Source organism: Ursus arctos, unplaced genomic scaffold (genome assembly GCF_023065955.2).
Source record: "Ursus arctos isolate Adak ecotype North America unplaced genomic scaffold, UrsArc2.0 scaffold_37, whole genome shotgun sequence".
In the NCBI taxonomy this organism is placed as follows: domain Eukaryota; kingdom Metazoa; phylum Chordata; class Mammalia; order Carnivora; family Ursidae; genus Ursus; species Ursus arctos.
The window spans coordinates 6,304,421-6,321,371 of record NW_026623053.1 but is presented as its reverse complement, the minus strand read 5'-3'; positions in this window follow the sequence as shown (position 1 = coordinate 6,321,371).

Sequence of the window (16,951 nt, the reverse complement as noted above, 5' to 3'; positions counted from 1 at the left end):
CACACACACACACACACATATCTAGCTTAAGAGATGAAATACTCCAGAAATATATCAAATGAAATGTAAAATCTCGAGTCCCCTTCTATTTTCAGCTTTTCCAGAGGCTAGAGATGAGCAAAAACAAAAAAGCTGGATCAGTACTTCATCTTTCCATAGTAAAATTAATTACACATAAATCAAGTTGACATAAAAACGCAACTATAGAAGTACTAGAGGAAAATATGAGAAAAAGCATTTTAAAACATATTCTTAACGTGCGACACTTCCCTAAGCATGACTTAATAACTGAAGCCATAAAAGGAAAGGCTGTTACATTTGACCATATCATATTTCATATTTATCTATCTTTGCCTTCCACTTTTTCTACGACAATGTCAAATGGCAGTGATCGTATCAGGTCTCTGTCTTGTTTGACTTCACATGGAAAGCTTTCAAATGGCCTCATTAAGTTATCTGTGTGTTACATATATTTTTCTGTAGTTATTACTTATGAGGCTAAGGAAGTTTTTTTTTTTAATTTAAAGATTTTATTTATTTATTTGACAGAGATAGAGACAGCCAGCGAGAGAGAGAACACAAGCAGGGGGTGTGGGAGAGGAAGAAGCAGGCTCATAGCGGAGGAGCCTGATGTGGGGCTCGATCCCATAACGCTGGGATCACGCCCTGAGCTGAAGGCAGACGCCCAACCGCTGTGCCACCCAGGCGCCCCGAGGCTAAGGAAGTTTTATTCTTAGTTTGCTATTAGTTTGTCATGAATAAATGTTGCATTCCAGCAAATGATTTTTCTACATTCATTGTTATAATGTGATTTTTCTCCTTGAATCATATGGTGAAGTATATTGGTTGATTTTTATTATTTGATTTTAAAGATTTATTTATTTATTGAGATCATGATCTGAGACAAAATCAAGAGTCGGGTGACCTACCCACTGAGCCAACCAGGTGCCCCAGGCAGCCCAATAGCTCATTTCTTTTTAACGCTGGATAATATTCCATTGTTTGGGTGTACCACTGCTTATTTCTCCATTCCCCTATGGAATAACATCTTAATTGCTTCCGGGTTTTGGCAATAATGAATAAACCTGCTATAAACATCAATGGACAAGTTTTTGTGTGCACATAAGTTTTCGGCTCCTTTGGGTAAATATCAAGGAGCATAATCGCTGGATCATACGGTAAGCGTATGTTCAGTCTTGCAAGAAATGATAAACTGTCTTCCAACATGGCTCTTCCATTTTGCAATCTTCCAGCAATGAGAATCGCTGTTGTTCCATATCCTCCCAGCATTTGCTATTGTCAGTGTTCCAGATTTTGGCCATTCTAAAAGGTGCCTAGTGGTATCTCGTTGTTCTAATTTGCATTTCCCTGATGACATAGGAAGTGGAGCACCTTTCCATTTGCTTATTTGCCTTCTGTGTATCTTCTTTGGTGAGGGGTCTGTTAAGATTTTGGTCCGTTTTTAATTGGGTGTTGAATTTTAAGAGTTCTTTGTGTATTTTGGATGACAGTCCTATATCAGATGTGTTTTTGCAAATATTTTCTCCCAGCCGGTGCCTTGTCTTCTAAGTCTCTTGATAATGTCTTTTGCAGAACGGAATTTTTTTATTTTAACTAAGACTACCTTATCAATTATCCCTTTTGGGGATTACTCACTCCCCATAAACCATGTTGAGATAGTAAAAAGAAAAACTTTCACTTCCCAGGAAGGTCTATAAGACAGTTTTTTCTTGATCCTAGTTAAGGTTTAAACCCCTACATTAAAAAAAAAAAAGCCTAATTGGCTAGAAGTATAAAGAAAAACATTTGAAAATGCCAGCAATTTTCCTGTTTTGTTAAATGTGCAAGTAAGAATTTATTTTGGGGGGGCACCTGGGTGGCACAGCGGTTAAGCGTCTGCCTTCGGCTCAGGGTGTGATCCCGGTGTTATGGGATCGAGCCCCGCATCAGGCTTCTCCGCTATGAGCCTGCTTCTTCCTCTCCCACTCCCCCTGCTTGTGTTCCCTCTCTCGCTGGCTGTCTCTATGTCTGTCGAATAAACAAATAAAATCTTTAAAAAAAAAAGAATTTATTTTGGGGAGCAGAAGCCTTGCTTTTTTAATATTGTAAAAAAAAATGTCGATGGGCCTTTTGATTGTGAAAAGCCAAGCTAAAATACAGTTCTGGAGTGGAGAGGTACAAGACTGCACAGAAACAGACTGCTGAACAAGTAACTCCACAGTTCAGTCCTCCCTGTGGGTAGACAGGACATTGTGGACGACTATGTTTGGTGGAAAGCTGGTCTTAAACTTAGATTTTCTTTTTCACTGGGTTCAGAAGAGCTGGAAGGTCTAGTTCCCAGGGAGAAAACTGGTCAAAGGCCTATCTTTGGCTCCCGCAACTGTGCTGCAGGTGGGGGGTAAAGGAGAGCATTGGTCAGTGGATACGTCCTGTGGGTGGTGAACCTAGGGAATGCAACTAATTTCTAACCTAGGAGTAGATGCAACTAATTTCTGCTTTATGTTTCCTTTTCTGCAGAGTTGCTGGGTCTTGTTATCACATAAAGCTTAAGCATAGTTTTGTGAAATGTTAGAGTTGAGGAATATAGTAGTGGACAGAGATATGGACTTGAGAGAAAGTGGTTTGAGGGGAGAATTATCTGTGGGGAGAAGCTAGTGATGAAATGAAAAGAGACAGGTGGCAGAGAGGGGCAGCCGTCCAGACACGGGCAAGGAAAACAACGGAAAATCTGGATGGATTTGTGGGACCTTTAAACATTCCTTGAGGATCATCAGAAATATTTGGGGGGTGCCTGGGTAGCGCAGTCATTAAGCGTCTGCCTCCGGCTCAGGGCATGATCCTGGCATTCTGGGATCGAGCCCCGCATCAGGCTCCTCTTCTGGGAGCCTGCTTCTTCCTCTCCCACTCCCCCTGCTTGTGTTCCCTCTCTCGCTGGCTGTCTCTTTCTCTGTCAAATAAATAAATAAATAAAATCTTAAAAAAAAAAAGTATTTGGGAAGGGAAAACCGGCAAAAGATGGGATTTTTCCATAAGGAAGAAGGTTGGGGACTCAGGGTTCTCATACTAAGGGAAGCGCAATCCCTGGTAGCTAGAGAAAGTGGGAATATCTGGGTTACATCTGAAAATAATTGCTTGATTACCTAATAGTGGGCCATATACTGGTAAATTATAGATGCCCAAATTTGTCAGGAAAGGTGGCTTTGGGTTGGGGCACAGCAGACGTCAAATCAATATAACAGATGAAGAGGGAAATGAAAAACCTTTCCTTCTCTCCCCACCTCTAAACATGATGGGTACACTGAGGAAAATGCTATGGACTCAGAAAACAAGGATCTAAACTCTCCTCTGGTTTTGCTCCCAATCAGAATATAAGCTTGGCCATGTTCTATGATCTCCAACTCATCAATTTCCTCATCTGTTAGAAGAGGTGGAGGGTAATGACAAATCCCTTTGAGTCTTGTCCCATCCCAGTGGTCTATGATGCTGACAGTAAGTGAAGAAACAAAAACAAAAATAAGATAGACTTTGTCTCTTTTTTTTTTTTAAAGATTTTATTTATTTATTCGACAGAGATAGAGACAGCCAGCGAGAGAGGGAACACAGCAGGGGGAGCGGGAGAGGAAGAAGCAGGCTCACAGCGGAGGAGGCTGATGTGGGGCTCGATCCCAGAACACCGGGATCACGCCCTGAGCCGAAGGCAGACGCTCAACGGCTGTGCCACGCAGGCGCCCCAAGATAGACTTTGTCTCTTGGGTGAGGCAAACATGGCCACAGGCATAGAGATTTCAAACTCTAATATTTCAGAGAGTTCAGGCAGGTCATCTAAATAATAAACTGGGCTGGAAATCTTGAGTTTTATATAGGTTTATGGGCTTTCTAAAATGTGAACAATTAATTCAAATTTTAAATCAATAGTTTGGGTCTACAAAACACATCTGACCGACATACTACCTGTTTGAGGGTCTGTTCAAGGAAGGAAAACGGGAGGAGGAGAAAGGAGGTGCTGGTGTACTAGGAGAGTGTGTTGGAGGAGGCCACAGAGACTTCGTTTTAGGGGAAAGAAGCGAGTCCTTGTTTTTCTATTACAGCTTGGAAGCAGATAGGATTGGGAGAGCTTCCTCAGTCTTCCACCGCTCAGTCTCAGGCACAGAGGGTGTAAATATTTATTTTCTACTGCAAGGATGTCTGGGGTTGATGCCATGAGCCATGTTCTTGACATCCTGTACTTTCACAAATATTTGAATCTATATTAGGTAATAATTCACTGTAGTTGCCAAATGTCCTAGAACCAGTCTCAGGACAACTAATACAAGTGTCTTCTAGTGTCTCCTCTAAAGGAGAACTGCGTGGCTCTAATCCTTATGTCCACACACCCCCAATATACAGAGACACTCCCTTCTCATAGTTCATGGAGACTTTGGCACCATCGTAGTTAGTCCTTCAGCTGCTGTGACACACGCAAGGTCGTTGTACCCGAAAGCTCTTGGGATTACCATCTCACCTCTTTCAGAATCACTTGAAAACATATTTTGGTTTATATGGATGTGGCCCACAAAACAAATAAAAATAAGAGGTTCAGAGTGGTTTTCCTCTTCCTGTCCCTTCTCACCACAGTCAGTGCTTGCGCCCATCACCACTCTTAGCCCTGCAAAGCCTCACTGGCCTTTCCCCTGTGGCAGGAAACTGTACCTCCCTCTGATGGGAAAGGCAGGTGGGTGGAGAGAGAGGACCGGACTGCGTGCCTTCCCATCTGTGTCTCTCCGTCCTCCCCTACCTCCACCACCCACACTCTCCTTCTCCTTCCACCCCCCTCCCTGTCAGGTACTGGCCAGCAGGAGTCCTGGAGCGAAGGCCACCGGACTGCATGGACGCTTGCGGTGCTGGAATAATGATGAGGAGCGATTCTGCTCACTCATCTGCCAGCCCTTCTGGGAGCCTCATGCCGTCCTAACTTTTACTGAAGCAGAGGCCTCTGTATTTCCTGCTTCCTCCCCATGGCCAAGTAGTGGTTCGGGGCCCTGGCTGAAAACCCACGTCCTTGGGAGTTCTGTCTCCCATCTTCAGCCCCAGCCTTGGGACAGAACTGTAATTCACGGAGGCCCCACCTGGCTCGAGCAGCCTCTGCAGATGGTGTGGACAGAAGACCCTGGGATTCAGGGACGGGTGCGCCAGGCCCTTTTCACCTTCATAAGAGCAACAGAGCGAACCAAAGTGTCTGCAAGGGAGAAGTCATGGACATGCGGGGCTGGCTGCCCTGCTTGGTGCTGGGACTCTTACAGCATCTCACCTCGGTAGGGTAACCGCCAGTCTGAAGTCTTCCCTTAGCTCAGCGGGCCCAGGTCGTCACTGTCCTCTTACTCCTGAGTGATCAGACCGTTGACAAATTCCCCAGCTCATGAACTTACTGAAATGGATTTGTGGCAGGATATGTCACTCCCATAAATTTACCAGCTAAAGGGTTGATGATGTCATGTCAGTCAACTCAGAGCCTTTTACCCCTGACTGAGAGCCTAATTCTTATCAGAAATTTGCTTGGGAAGTATGAACTCGCTAAATGGAACTGGATGATTTTAGGAGACACTTTGTTCAAATTGAATGCCAATTTGTCATCCATTTCAACTAAGAGATTTCCCACGGGGGCCATGGGCCTCCATTGCCATTCTCCCTGCAGATTGCTAAGAATCTTTTGCATTTTTTCACTATCAACCATGTCTTTCAACAAGACTTCATAACTTGTTATAATTTTTCAAGTTTGTGTGTAAAAATGCAGATGGTACTTGCCACCTTGTGACGTGTACAATGGCCCCTTAAACTCCACAATGACGTACGTGCGTTCGTACTGGGATATACATGAAACATTTTACTATCAGGCTCTTAGCACTTTCCACTTGCTTCACATTGAAGAAATTAGTCCTTTTATCGTACATGTTACGAACATTCTGTCTCAGGTTGTTTTGTCATTACCAACCAGACGTTTTAAGCTTTTTCACAGTAAAATTGGCCAATCTTTTGTAGCTTGGAAGATTAGATATTTGAGTTTTGAGATTATTGGTTTAAAGGTCTTAAGGAAAGGGAGAACAGGGAAGTTGTTGAGACAGTTTGTTCCCGAAGGGCTGAACAAAGAACAACAAACAGGATAATTCTGTGTGTGTGTGTGTGTGTGTGTGTGTGTGTGTGTGTGTAGACTGAGGCCCCAGCTGCTGTATTTGAAATCTATCTTGGCCTTTCCTGTGAGTCCAGGTTCTCCCCAGCTGCGCCCAGCTGATGACTGAGCCTGGCAAGGACACCGAAGCAGGCTTGTCCTGGGAGATACGGGACTCCTCTAACAACCAACTTTGCTCAACTTTCTTTAGACTGGACAGCAGTCTAGGACACTTCCCCTCGATGTTCTTTTCCTCTCTTTTATTTAGAGTTAGACCCACATGGCAGTCTGATGGCTCTCCTAGCCTCTCCTGGCTCCTCCTTCACTATTTTCTCTCAAAAGTATTGTTTTGGTGTCTGCTTCTTGGAAGACCCTGGATAATATATGTATTACGACGTTCTCTTTCCTTTCTTAATTGTGTAGCAGTCACCAACTCCTCATGCCAATTGGGATCAATATCCTCTCTTACCTACTAAGTCCTCTCTTTCCTACTGACGCACTGGTATGAGAAGCTCAAAATGACCAGGCGGTACTCATCGCTTTAAGTTCAGAGCAAGAGGATGCTTACTGACTCTCCTGATAGAGGAGTGTCCCCCTGCTCCCTGTTGTCCAGGAACTGGCACTTTGGGCCAACAGAACCTAAGGTTTTGGGGACAGGAAATGTATATTCCACCGGTGGGTCACTAGGATTGATGGTAAGAGAGGACATTACTACCTCCAGTCCTTGGGTTCCAGGCCCATGTATTCCAAATATTGGTAACAAGTATTATACATATATGTATATATGTACATTATATATAAATATATAAAAATATATGTATATATGTACATAAATATATAAAATATATGTACATGCATAATATAAAATATAAATATATACGTATAAAATATATACATGGCATATACTGAATCCCAACCCTACAGTGTCTTATCTGTAAACTGGAGCCCTAACTTAGCCTTTGATAGGGCATCCCATTGTTCTAGTAGATGGAAGCTTCTAGATGGTGCTGTCTATGGCAGGACTAGTGGATATCTTGGTCATGTACCTATTGTTATATCAAAATGGGTCTCTCGGTCTGAGGCAATGTGGTACAGAATCTTGTGATGATAATTCAGCCATTCTATAAACCCGCAGATGGTAATATTAGCAGAATCATGCAGGTAGGGAAGGCAAAATAGCTTGAGTCTTTAGGCAGAGACTTTAGACCAAGGACCCGTTGGAGGAGGCAGCTCAAATTATGCTCAGTTAAAAAAAAATACGGTGAAAGCAAAGGAAAGTAAGACTGTGTTGTTCTTTCTCCTCTATGAAATGACCACATGGGTTGTGGAAAAGCAACCTGACTTTATCAGACCGATGGAGGCTCTGGCTTCCCCACCAGCTGCTAACAAACCAGGAAATAGAGGAGAGTTCACACCCCATGGGGTGAGCTTGGAGCAGTGAGAGACAGGAGCTGGGAAGGAGCTGACAGATAAAGTCGTTGTCCTTTCTGTCCCAGACAGATGGTTCTGAGGCATTGTGATTCTCCCCAGCCTCTCCCAGATGCCATGCATGACTGAGCAACTGGCAGTGTTCCGTGGGAGGCTGTGGACAGCCCTGCAACACGCCCTTTTGAGTTCATTTGCCCTCCATCCCCCCCTCGCTGCCCTTTGTGCTTCACTTTCACTGCCTTGCCTTTCAATAAAGTGTGAGCGTGGAAGCTTTGCCTTGACTTCTGATTTCTAAGGCTCCCATCAAGACATAATGTGACGGGGTTTAGATTGGATGGGGTTTGGATTCTCAACAAAGTGCAATTACACCTTCAAGTTCTGTCCTATGAGTTTCAGGCCCCAAAAGAAGCAGGGACTAGAAGGTCAATGCTTCTGTACCCCCAAAGACCAGGCTCACACTGGGAGCTCAGCCTAGCCAGGCCCAGTCTAGCCCAGGCCTCTGGGCTTTGCCTTCCTACAGTGGAGATGAGGGCCAGCGAGGGTCTTTTGTCTTGGTTATATCCAGGGAGGAAAAGCCAGACCAGCACCACAGGGATAGCCAGACCAAGATCACTAACCACATTTTGTCTCAGACAAGGCCCAAGCACAACCAGACACGTGTGTATGGCAGGGCAGGGGAAGGAGTGAGTTGCTTCCTCCCGAGCCAGAACTCCATGCTTCTAGAACTGACCACAGCACCCTGGCGTCACCTGATGTCATTCCTCTCTCCGCATCCCAGCGGTCAGTTGGTGGGTTAGGATTGCCTAGCTGGTATTTGGATGCGGCAGGACAAAAGGGAACCTTGAGGGGCCAGGCCCAGGACCCCAGGCATAACTGGTCTCTTCCGGCTTTTGGCTCAGTCTGGCCCTGACTGGCTTCTCCTCAAATCTGATTTGGAAACGGCATAAAGTAAAATAACTTAAACTACTATAGCCGTTCCTCTCAGTTCGATTCAATGCAACAAGTATTTAGCAAGTGACTGCTCTTCGATGACCGAGTTATCACACTCAGTACCCTAGGCCTAGCACCTTCTCTGTGTATCCATGAACGGCTCTGGTTGATGAGGCAGAGGAAATGAGGGAAGGGGCGGCGGAGAGAAGACAGATCTGCAGAGGCTCCCTTAGGGTGTGAAATGCCTGGAGAAACAAGAGTGAATCTGGAAGGCTCAGGAGCTTGCCAGGTGGCGAGTTTGCTGTGTATTCTCAGCAAGAGGGTCACCCAGAAGCCCAGCTCCAGAGCGCTGGTGCTGCTTCGAGCTACTTGGCTTCTCGGCAGACGGGTTAAACTCAGCCTGGTCCCCCAAATTCACCTTCCTCCTCTCAATCCCCTCTCTCTCCTGGGCTCCTTATCCACCATCTCCTCTGTGAGACCTCTGAGAGTGTAACAAAATAAGCTCCCTGCTACTCTGTATGCTTTTGTCTTACATGGTAACTGGTTGTTTGCACAATGACGTGGCTGTCCTGTGGGGCCGTAGGCTCAGGCCATACCCCTCTGGCGTCACTGAAAGCAGGTGGCCTTGGGTATTCGTGTCAGTTACCAGGGAGGCTCTGGGCCCTGCAAAGGGATGCTCCGGGGAGGGCTTAGGCAGGGGAGAAGAAAACTCCTTTCTCTTTCTAGACCTTGCTGTCTTGGGCCCAGCCTTTGAAGAGTCTAGTCATGCTTGAGGCCACTGCCAGGCTGAGGGAAAGATGGCGCGTGTCCCATGGGAATCATGTGTGTGGCAGATCCATGTCTGAGACTTCCAGGCAGCTTGACGTGTGAGAGGGAAACAGAAACTGGCAGAATTACGAAGCCACCACATCTGCCTGGGCTTGATTTGCCCTGGGGGCTCTGCCCACAGCGTGCACGAGCTTCTCAACTAATACACGAGGAGTCCCGGGCTTTGATGGCATCCTGAGTGTCTTCCAGCCTCGATACGGGTATTTGGCTTAATTTGATCGTACCAGGTTATCTCGGTCAACTCGGTATCATCCCCGTCCCTTTCCCGGTTGTCCCCTGCACGGCAGGCAAGTCTGGAGCTCCGTTTCCCGCTCTCACTTTCCCATATGCCTCTGGGTCAGAGCCTGCCGGTTAAAGGTACGCACAGGACGGTTGGAAGGCAGAAGAGACGTCAGTGTCTCTTCGGCCGTTGTGGACAGATGCTCGGGCATATGGTAGACATATGATTTGCTGCAGCCCCCAGCTATCTCCTTGAGAATCACCTGCTTCGGCGTTGCAGACAGCTGGGACTACTGCCAGCAGCTTCGCTGGGCTGCCCCCTTCCAGATTTCGGGAACCAGCCGCAGGCTGCATACCGCTTCCCCAACCCTTCCAACCATTGCGCAAGCCTCTAAGTCCTTTGTCCTCGGGATGCAGAAGTGCTTCTCCTCCGCCGAGAGCCCTGACCGATGAACGATGCTGCGGGGCCCCTCGCCTTTCACGAGGGTGGTCCCAGGGTGGTGGGGGCAACTCTCACTCCTGGCAGATTGATTAGCATAGTAGGCCAGGCAGCTTCTGGATAATTCCTCCAGCTCTGTGACCAGAGGTCCTTCCTGTACAATGACAGTCACTTTTTTTTTTAAATTTAATTTATTTATTTGACAGAGAGAGTGAGAGAGCACACAAGCAAGGGGAGCAGCAGAGGGAGAGGGAGAAGCAGGCTCCCTCCTGAGCAGGGAGCCCGATGCAGGGCTGGATCCCAGGATCCTGGTGGGATCATGACCTGAGCCAAGGGCAGACATTTAGCAAACTGAGCCACCCAGGCACCCCAATGACAGTCACTTCTGATGAAGCAGGACAAATAGGGCCAGTTCTTACCGTCTCTCTTCTCACAGACTTCTTCGGTTTGCTGGAGCCCAGCCTGCCTGAGGCCCTTTGCTTACGATGAGCGGGTTGGCTATCACGTGGTGTGGCTGTGGTCCTGAGATTACTGCAGTGAATGATCCTGAATGAAAGGGACACATGCCCACCGCTAGTGTCTGGGCCACAGGGGGATGCCTTCCTTAAGAGAACAGATGTGAAAGTACGTGTCACACAGGAGCTCATGCCATTACCACAGACCCACAATTCCTTTTTTTTTTTTTTTTTAAAGATTTTATTTATTCATTCGACAGAGATAGAGACAGCCAGCGAGAGAGGGAACACAAGCAGGGGCAATGGGAGAGGAAGAAGCAGGCTCATAGCGGAAGAGCCTGATGTGGGGCTCGATCCCATAACGCCGGGATCACGCCCTGAGCCGAAGGCAGACGCTTAACCGCTGTGCCACCCAGGCGCCCCCACAATTCCTTTTTTAATTCTTATTTATTTATTTATTAGCACAGCATCTGAGCCAATGAGACCTTGGGTAAGTTGACCGTTGGGGCCAAAGGAAAATAAGGACAACAGAGGGATGCAAGGACTCAGGGCATGCCAGCCTTGTCACGTGGTAAGGCCCATCGTAGCCGACACTGCCCGTGCCCCGTCTGTTTCCCCCCAGCTCCCAGCATCCCCCAGTCAGCAGTCTAAAGCAAACGCCTGTGGCGATGCCCGAGGGTGTTCAGCTTGGGAGCAAGGAAGGCCGGGAATGCCAGAGGAGTCTTCAAACAAGGGTGAAGGGGCCTGGGTGGGTAAATAGCTCCATCTTCCTTACCCTTCATTGAGGGCAACTCTGGGGCGTGTTCTATCTCTGAGGTATATTCCACGAGAGGTTCTCAGGGGGACTGAGCCCCAGGAGCTGGGGTTGCCAGATTCAGCAAGCAAACATACAGGGCATCCAGTTAAATGTTCATTTCAGATACATGATAAATATCTTTTTTGTATTATTTTGTCCTTTGTGATATTTGGGACATATACATACTAAAAACTTATTCATTGTTTATTTGAAATTCAAATTTAACTGAGAGGTCTGTATTCTATCTGGCAAACGTACCAGGAGCCCAAAGCAGTTACTTGCTTATCGAGGCACCCTGTCTTCCTTCCTTGCGGTGACTCTTGTCACCCTCCCTTGTTGGCGCTTCCGGGAATCACCTCTGAAACGAACTGCTTGCCCTCATTCCTACTTTCAAGAGTGTGATCACATGGTTCCTGCCCGACCAACGTTGTGGCTCTGGGAATTCTCTGGAAAGGAAGCCTCGGGGATGCAGATTAACTTTCTGACAAGTATTAGAATGGTTGCTTAAAATAAAAAAGTTTGATTACAGGAGAATAAAGCTACATTTTGTGTAGATCTGAATTTGTTGCCGGACCTTTGTATATGTGGTCAGTAGACTGGCTTTTGCATCTTCACGGAAACACTATGGCCCGGGAACTATTATTTGCCACACTTAACCATGGGCATTTAAGGATGCCAAGCCATTTGCCCAAGGTCATGGTTAGCAAGTGGTAAAGTCAGCATTTGAACCCAGGCCATCTGCCCAGGCCATGAGCCTGTGGTCTCATCCATGGGTAGCCAAGCAAGGAAAGACTGGAAGGCAGGAGGAGCCCAGATAAGAGATGGTTTTAGTTCTACCACCAAAAGCAGGGGCAACAGGGATCCAGGAGACATTTCTCTGGGTGGGTTTGTGGGGTTTGGTGACTGATTGTGAGAATAACTACCTCCCAGCCTCATTTCTCACCCTATCCCCTTGCTTTCTGCCAATACCTTACCCTCCATCGGCACTGAACTTTTTCCTACTTGTCATAATCTAAAGGCTTCTGCACCCAAGACTGCGTATTCTGTCCCCCTGTCTAGAAGTCTCTTTTTGGGGTACCTGGGTGTCTCAGTTGGTTAAGCATCTGCCTTAGGCTGAGGTCTTGATCTCAGAGTCCTGGGATCCAGCCCCGCTTTGGTGGGGGGAGTCCTTGCTCAGCAGGGAGTAGAGTCTACAGCTCCCTCTCCCTCTGCCCCCCCCGACTCGTGCTCTCTCTCTCAAATAAATAACATATAAAAAATTTAAAAAAATAGAAGTCTCTTTGCATCCTCTTCCTTGTCTGCCTTAAACTCATCTTTCAAGGCTCAGCTTATTGGCTTTTGCAAGATACACAAAACATATGATTTACCATTGTAATGATTAAAAAAACGTTTTAAAAATTTCAGTATAGTTGACACACAGTGTTACATGAGTTTCAGGTGTACAGCATGGTGATTCGACAAGTCTATACCTTATGCCGTGCTCACCACAAGCGTAGCTCCCATCTGTCACCGTACGATGCTACTACAATATCTTTGACTGTATTCCCTATGCCGTGGCTTTTTTTTTTTTTTAAAGATTTTATTTATTTATTTGACAGAGATAGAGACAGCCAGCGAGAGAGGGAACACAAGCAGGGGGAGTGGGAGAGGAAGAAGCAGGCTCCCAGCGGAGGAGCCCGACGTGGGGCTCGATCCCATAACACCGGGATCACGCCCTGAGCCGAAGGCAGACGCTTAACCACTGTGCCACCCAGGCGCCCCTATGCCGTGGCTTTTATTCCCATGGCTTATTCATTCTATGACTGAAAGCCTGTATCTCCCACCCCTCCCCCCATTTTGCCCATCACCCCACTTCACTACGGCAACCATCAGCTTGTTCTCTTTATTTATAGGTCTGCATCTGCTTTTTGTTTTTTATTCATTTGTCTTGTTTTTTAGATTCCACATATGAGTGAACTTATATAGTATTTGTCTTTCCCAGTCTGACTTATTTCAGTTAGCATAATACCCTCTAGGTCCAACCATGTTCTTACAAATGGCAAGATCTCATCGTTTTTTTAAGGCTGCTACCATTGTATGATTCTCTTTTTTTTCTTTGAAGATTTATTTATTTATCTAAGTAATCTCTACACCCATCCTGGGGCTTGAACCCATGACCCTGAGATCAAGAGTCGCATGCTCCACCAACCCAGCCAGCCAGGCACTGCCCCTTGTAAGATTCTTAAGCATATGTTTCAGTGGCATGAAGTACGTTCACACTGTTGTGCAACCATCACCACCATCCATCTCCAGAACTTTTGTCATCTTCCCAAACCGAAGCCAATGCAAGACTTTTCTATACCTTTTGATTCAAAACATGGGCGTATTTTGCCAACTTTGCAATGGCTCACCTTGGGTGACCATGGGAGAACAGCAGTGGCCTGACTGTCCTCAGGAGTAACACTTTCCTAATATCTGATGGAAAATGATAGTGTCTTCAACAAATGGTGTTGGGAAAACTGGATAGCCACATGCAGAAGAATGAAACTGGGCCTTTTCCTTACACCACACAAAAAATAGACTCAGAACGGATGAAAGACCTCAACGTGAGGTAGGAATCCATCAAAATCCTAGAGGAGAACACGGGCAGCAACCTCTGTGACCTCAGCCGCAGCAACTTCTTACTAGACACGTCTCCAAAGGCAAGGGCCACAAAGGCAAAAATGAACTATTGGGACTTCATCAAGACAAAAAGCCTTTGCACAACAAAGGAAACAGTCGACAAAACCAAAAGACAACCAACAGATTGGGAGAAGATCTTTGCAAATGTCTTATCAGATAAAGGGATAGTATCCAAAATCTATAAAGAACTTATCAGACTCAACCCCCAAAGAATAATCCAATCAAGAAATGGGCAGATGGCATGAACAGACATTTCTCCAAAGAAGACAACCAAATGGCCAACAGACACATGAAAAAAAGAAGAGAGGAAAAAATAAAACAAGACAACAGCAGAGAGGGAGACAAACCAAAGGAGACTCTTAATTTTAGGAAATAAACTGAGGGGTGCCGGAGGGGAGAGGGTGGGGGGTTGGGGTAACTATGTGATGGGCATTAAGGCGGGCACATGATGTAATGAGCACTGGGTATCATATAAGACTGATGAATCACTGACCTCTACCTCTGAAACCAATAATACACTATATGTTAATTAGTTGAATTTAAATACATTTTTTTTTAAAGAGTAACTCCACATCCCCAACAGCATCACCTCCCTTGTGGGTTTCCCTCCCTCTCTCACTTCCTTCACCTTTCCTTCCTTTTCAAAACTCTATTCTCCAAATGACGGTCCCAGTCATTGTTTCCCACCCTTTTGAGTCAGCTGTGTAAGCAAGAGCCACACCGATGCTGGTGAAGAGATTCTTTTTCTGGCTCGGGCAGCTCCACATCCTTGCCCCGGGGGTCCTGTGCTGAATGGAGCTGTGGTCCCACCACGGCACTGCACCCGTTCTGCTCCTGCAATCCTTTCCAGCCCCGACATGCTCCAGGCAGAGACAGTGAGCATGGGTATGCATGCCTGACTGGTCCCCGTTCTCTCGGGGGGCATTCCCCCGTTCATCGTATTACCTCAGTATTACCAAACCGGCTTCAATCCCTGTGCAAACACCTTCTTCATTTTGTTCATTGTTCTATTCAAGAGATTTGTTTTCTCCCCCTGAATTTCCAAAGATTCTTGCACTGAGGCCTAGCACAGAATAGTTGCTAAATAAATGTTGAACGAAAGAATGACTAAATGGCATCATCCGTAAAAAATTCCAGGTACTTAACATTTCTAGGCCTACACAGCGAAGAATCTGTTGGCTGGTCATTTGTTTAATGTGTAAGTATCTGCACATTTCGTATATGTATCAGAAGGGAAGAAGGTAAATTGCATCAAATTTCTTTTAAATGTTTTCACTAAAATAGTGTTTTTTTACCTTTCTTCTCCTCCTTCCTCCTTTACCTCCACCCACAGAAAGAAGTACATTTTCCACAGCAACCCACCCCAGCCCCCGCCCCCCTGCCCGCCCCCACCCCTCCCCCACCCCCTCCCATCCCCACACCTCCCCAATGAAACAGACATTTCAGAACACAATTTTCACCCTCACTGCGGTTTCAGTGTTACTTAGATATTTTTTATTCTATTTCATTTCTTAGAAAATAAATGTGAATGGAGACCCACTACATTCGTTTTATGACCCATTACTGATTGAGACCTACGATTTGAAAAACATTGCTCTAAAGCTACTTTAAAAATGATAGTGGAAGGGGCAACTGGGTGGCATGGTGGGTTGGGCCTCCAACTCTAGGTTTTGGCTCAGGTAGTGATCTTGGGATCTTGGGATTGTGGGGTCAAGCCGCCCGCCGGGGAGCCCTCCTGGAGCCCTGCCTCGGGCTTCATGCTCAGCAGGGAGTCTGCTTGGGTTTCTCTCTCCCTCTCCCTCTCCCCCTCACCCGCCTCCACACCCCCTTCACCACGTGCTCTCTTTCTCTCAAATAAATAAAGAAATCGTTAAAAAAAATTTAAAAATGATAGTGGAAGACTGCTTAATATATTTTATAAATGCCATACCAGGAATATGTACAATTTTGAAAATATTGAATTCCAAAAAAGTGGTATGATGTTGGGGTGGGTGAAGGAAAGTAGATCAGACCCATACCTCTTGGGTTATAAGGTTCGAATTTGGGAGGGAGAACAAGAATGGGAGTAGAAGAGAAATGGCACAGACAGGAAATAGATTGAAATACTAATAACTCCGTTTGACAAATTCTGCTGATAACAGTTGGATATAGTCCTGAGTCAGGGGGGCTAAAAATGGCTAATTGCCAGATGGCATCACCAGCACACTGCGAAACAATATGTTCTTTTAAATTTAATTCAATTTCATTTATTTTTAACGACAAAGTAATACATAAATACATTCTTGTCATAAAAATTAAAATTATACAGAAAAAAGTTCCTCTTGATACTCTTCTCTAATCCCCTTGACTGTTCAAGAATGAATTTCAGGGGCAGCTGGGTGGCTCAGTTCATTAAGCGTCTGCCTTCTGCTTAGGCCGTGATCTCGCGGTGCTGGATCTCACGGCCCTGCATCGGGTTCCCTGCTCAGCTGGGAGGCTGCTTCTCCCTCTCCCTCGGCCCTCCCGCAAGTGCTTCTTTCTCAAATAAATAAATAAATAAACAAACAAACAAATAAATAAATAAATAAATAAAATCTTTTTAAAAATTGAGAAAAAACAGTCAATTTCAATTTGAAGATACTTCCAGACCTTTTTAAATGCATTGTTGTGCTGAAAATGTAAACGTACATGGATATATAAGAATGTATTAAAAACTTGACTTGTATTATAATGAATGCTTTGCCCTATAACTTGTTTTTTACATAATATGTCGTAGAGATGTTTCTACATTACTGCATAGAAACATCTCCATTCTTTTTAATGTAATTATTTATAGGTTTGGGTTTAGGTGTCCCATTTTATAAATTTGTTTTTCTTGTTCCCTCTCCCCCTTTCCGCTGTGATGTTGTGATATGAAAAATACAAAGTTGGTCGTCTTCCCCAGTTCTTGGCTCAGAGCTCCTAACTCTTGGAATCTCTATAGTGATAAGTGTCTGTATGCCAGTGAAGTGACTCTTGGATGCTGGGGGCTGGTTGCCAGAAGAAAAAGCTTGTGATTAGAGGGTTGGAACTTT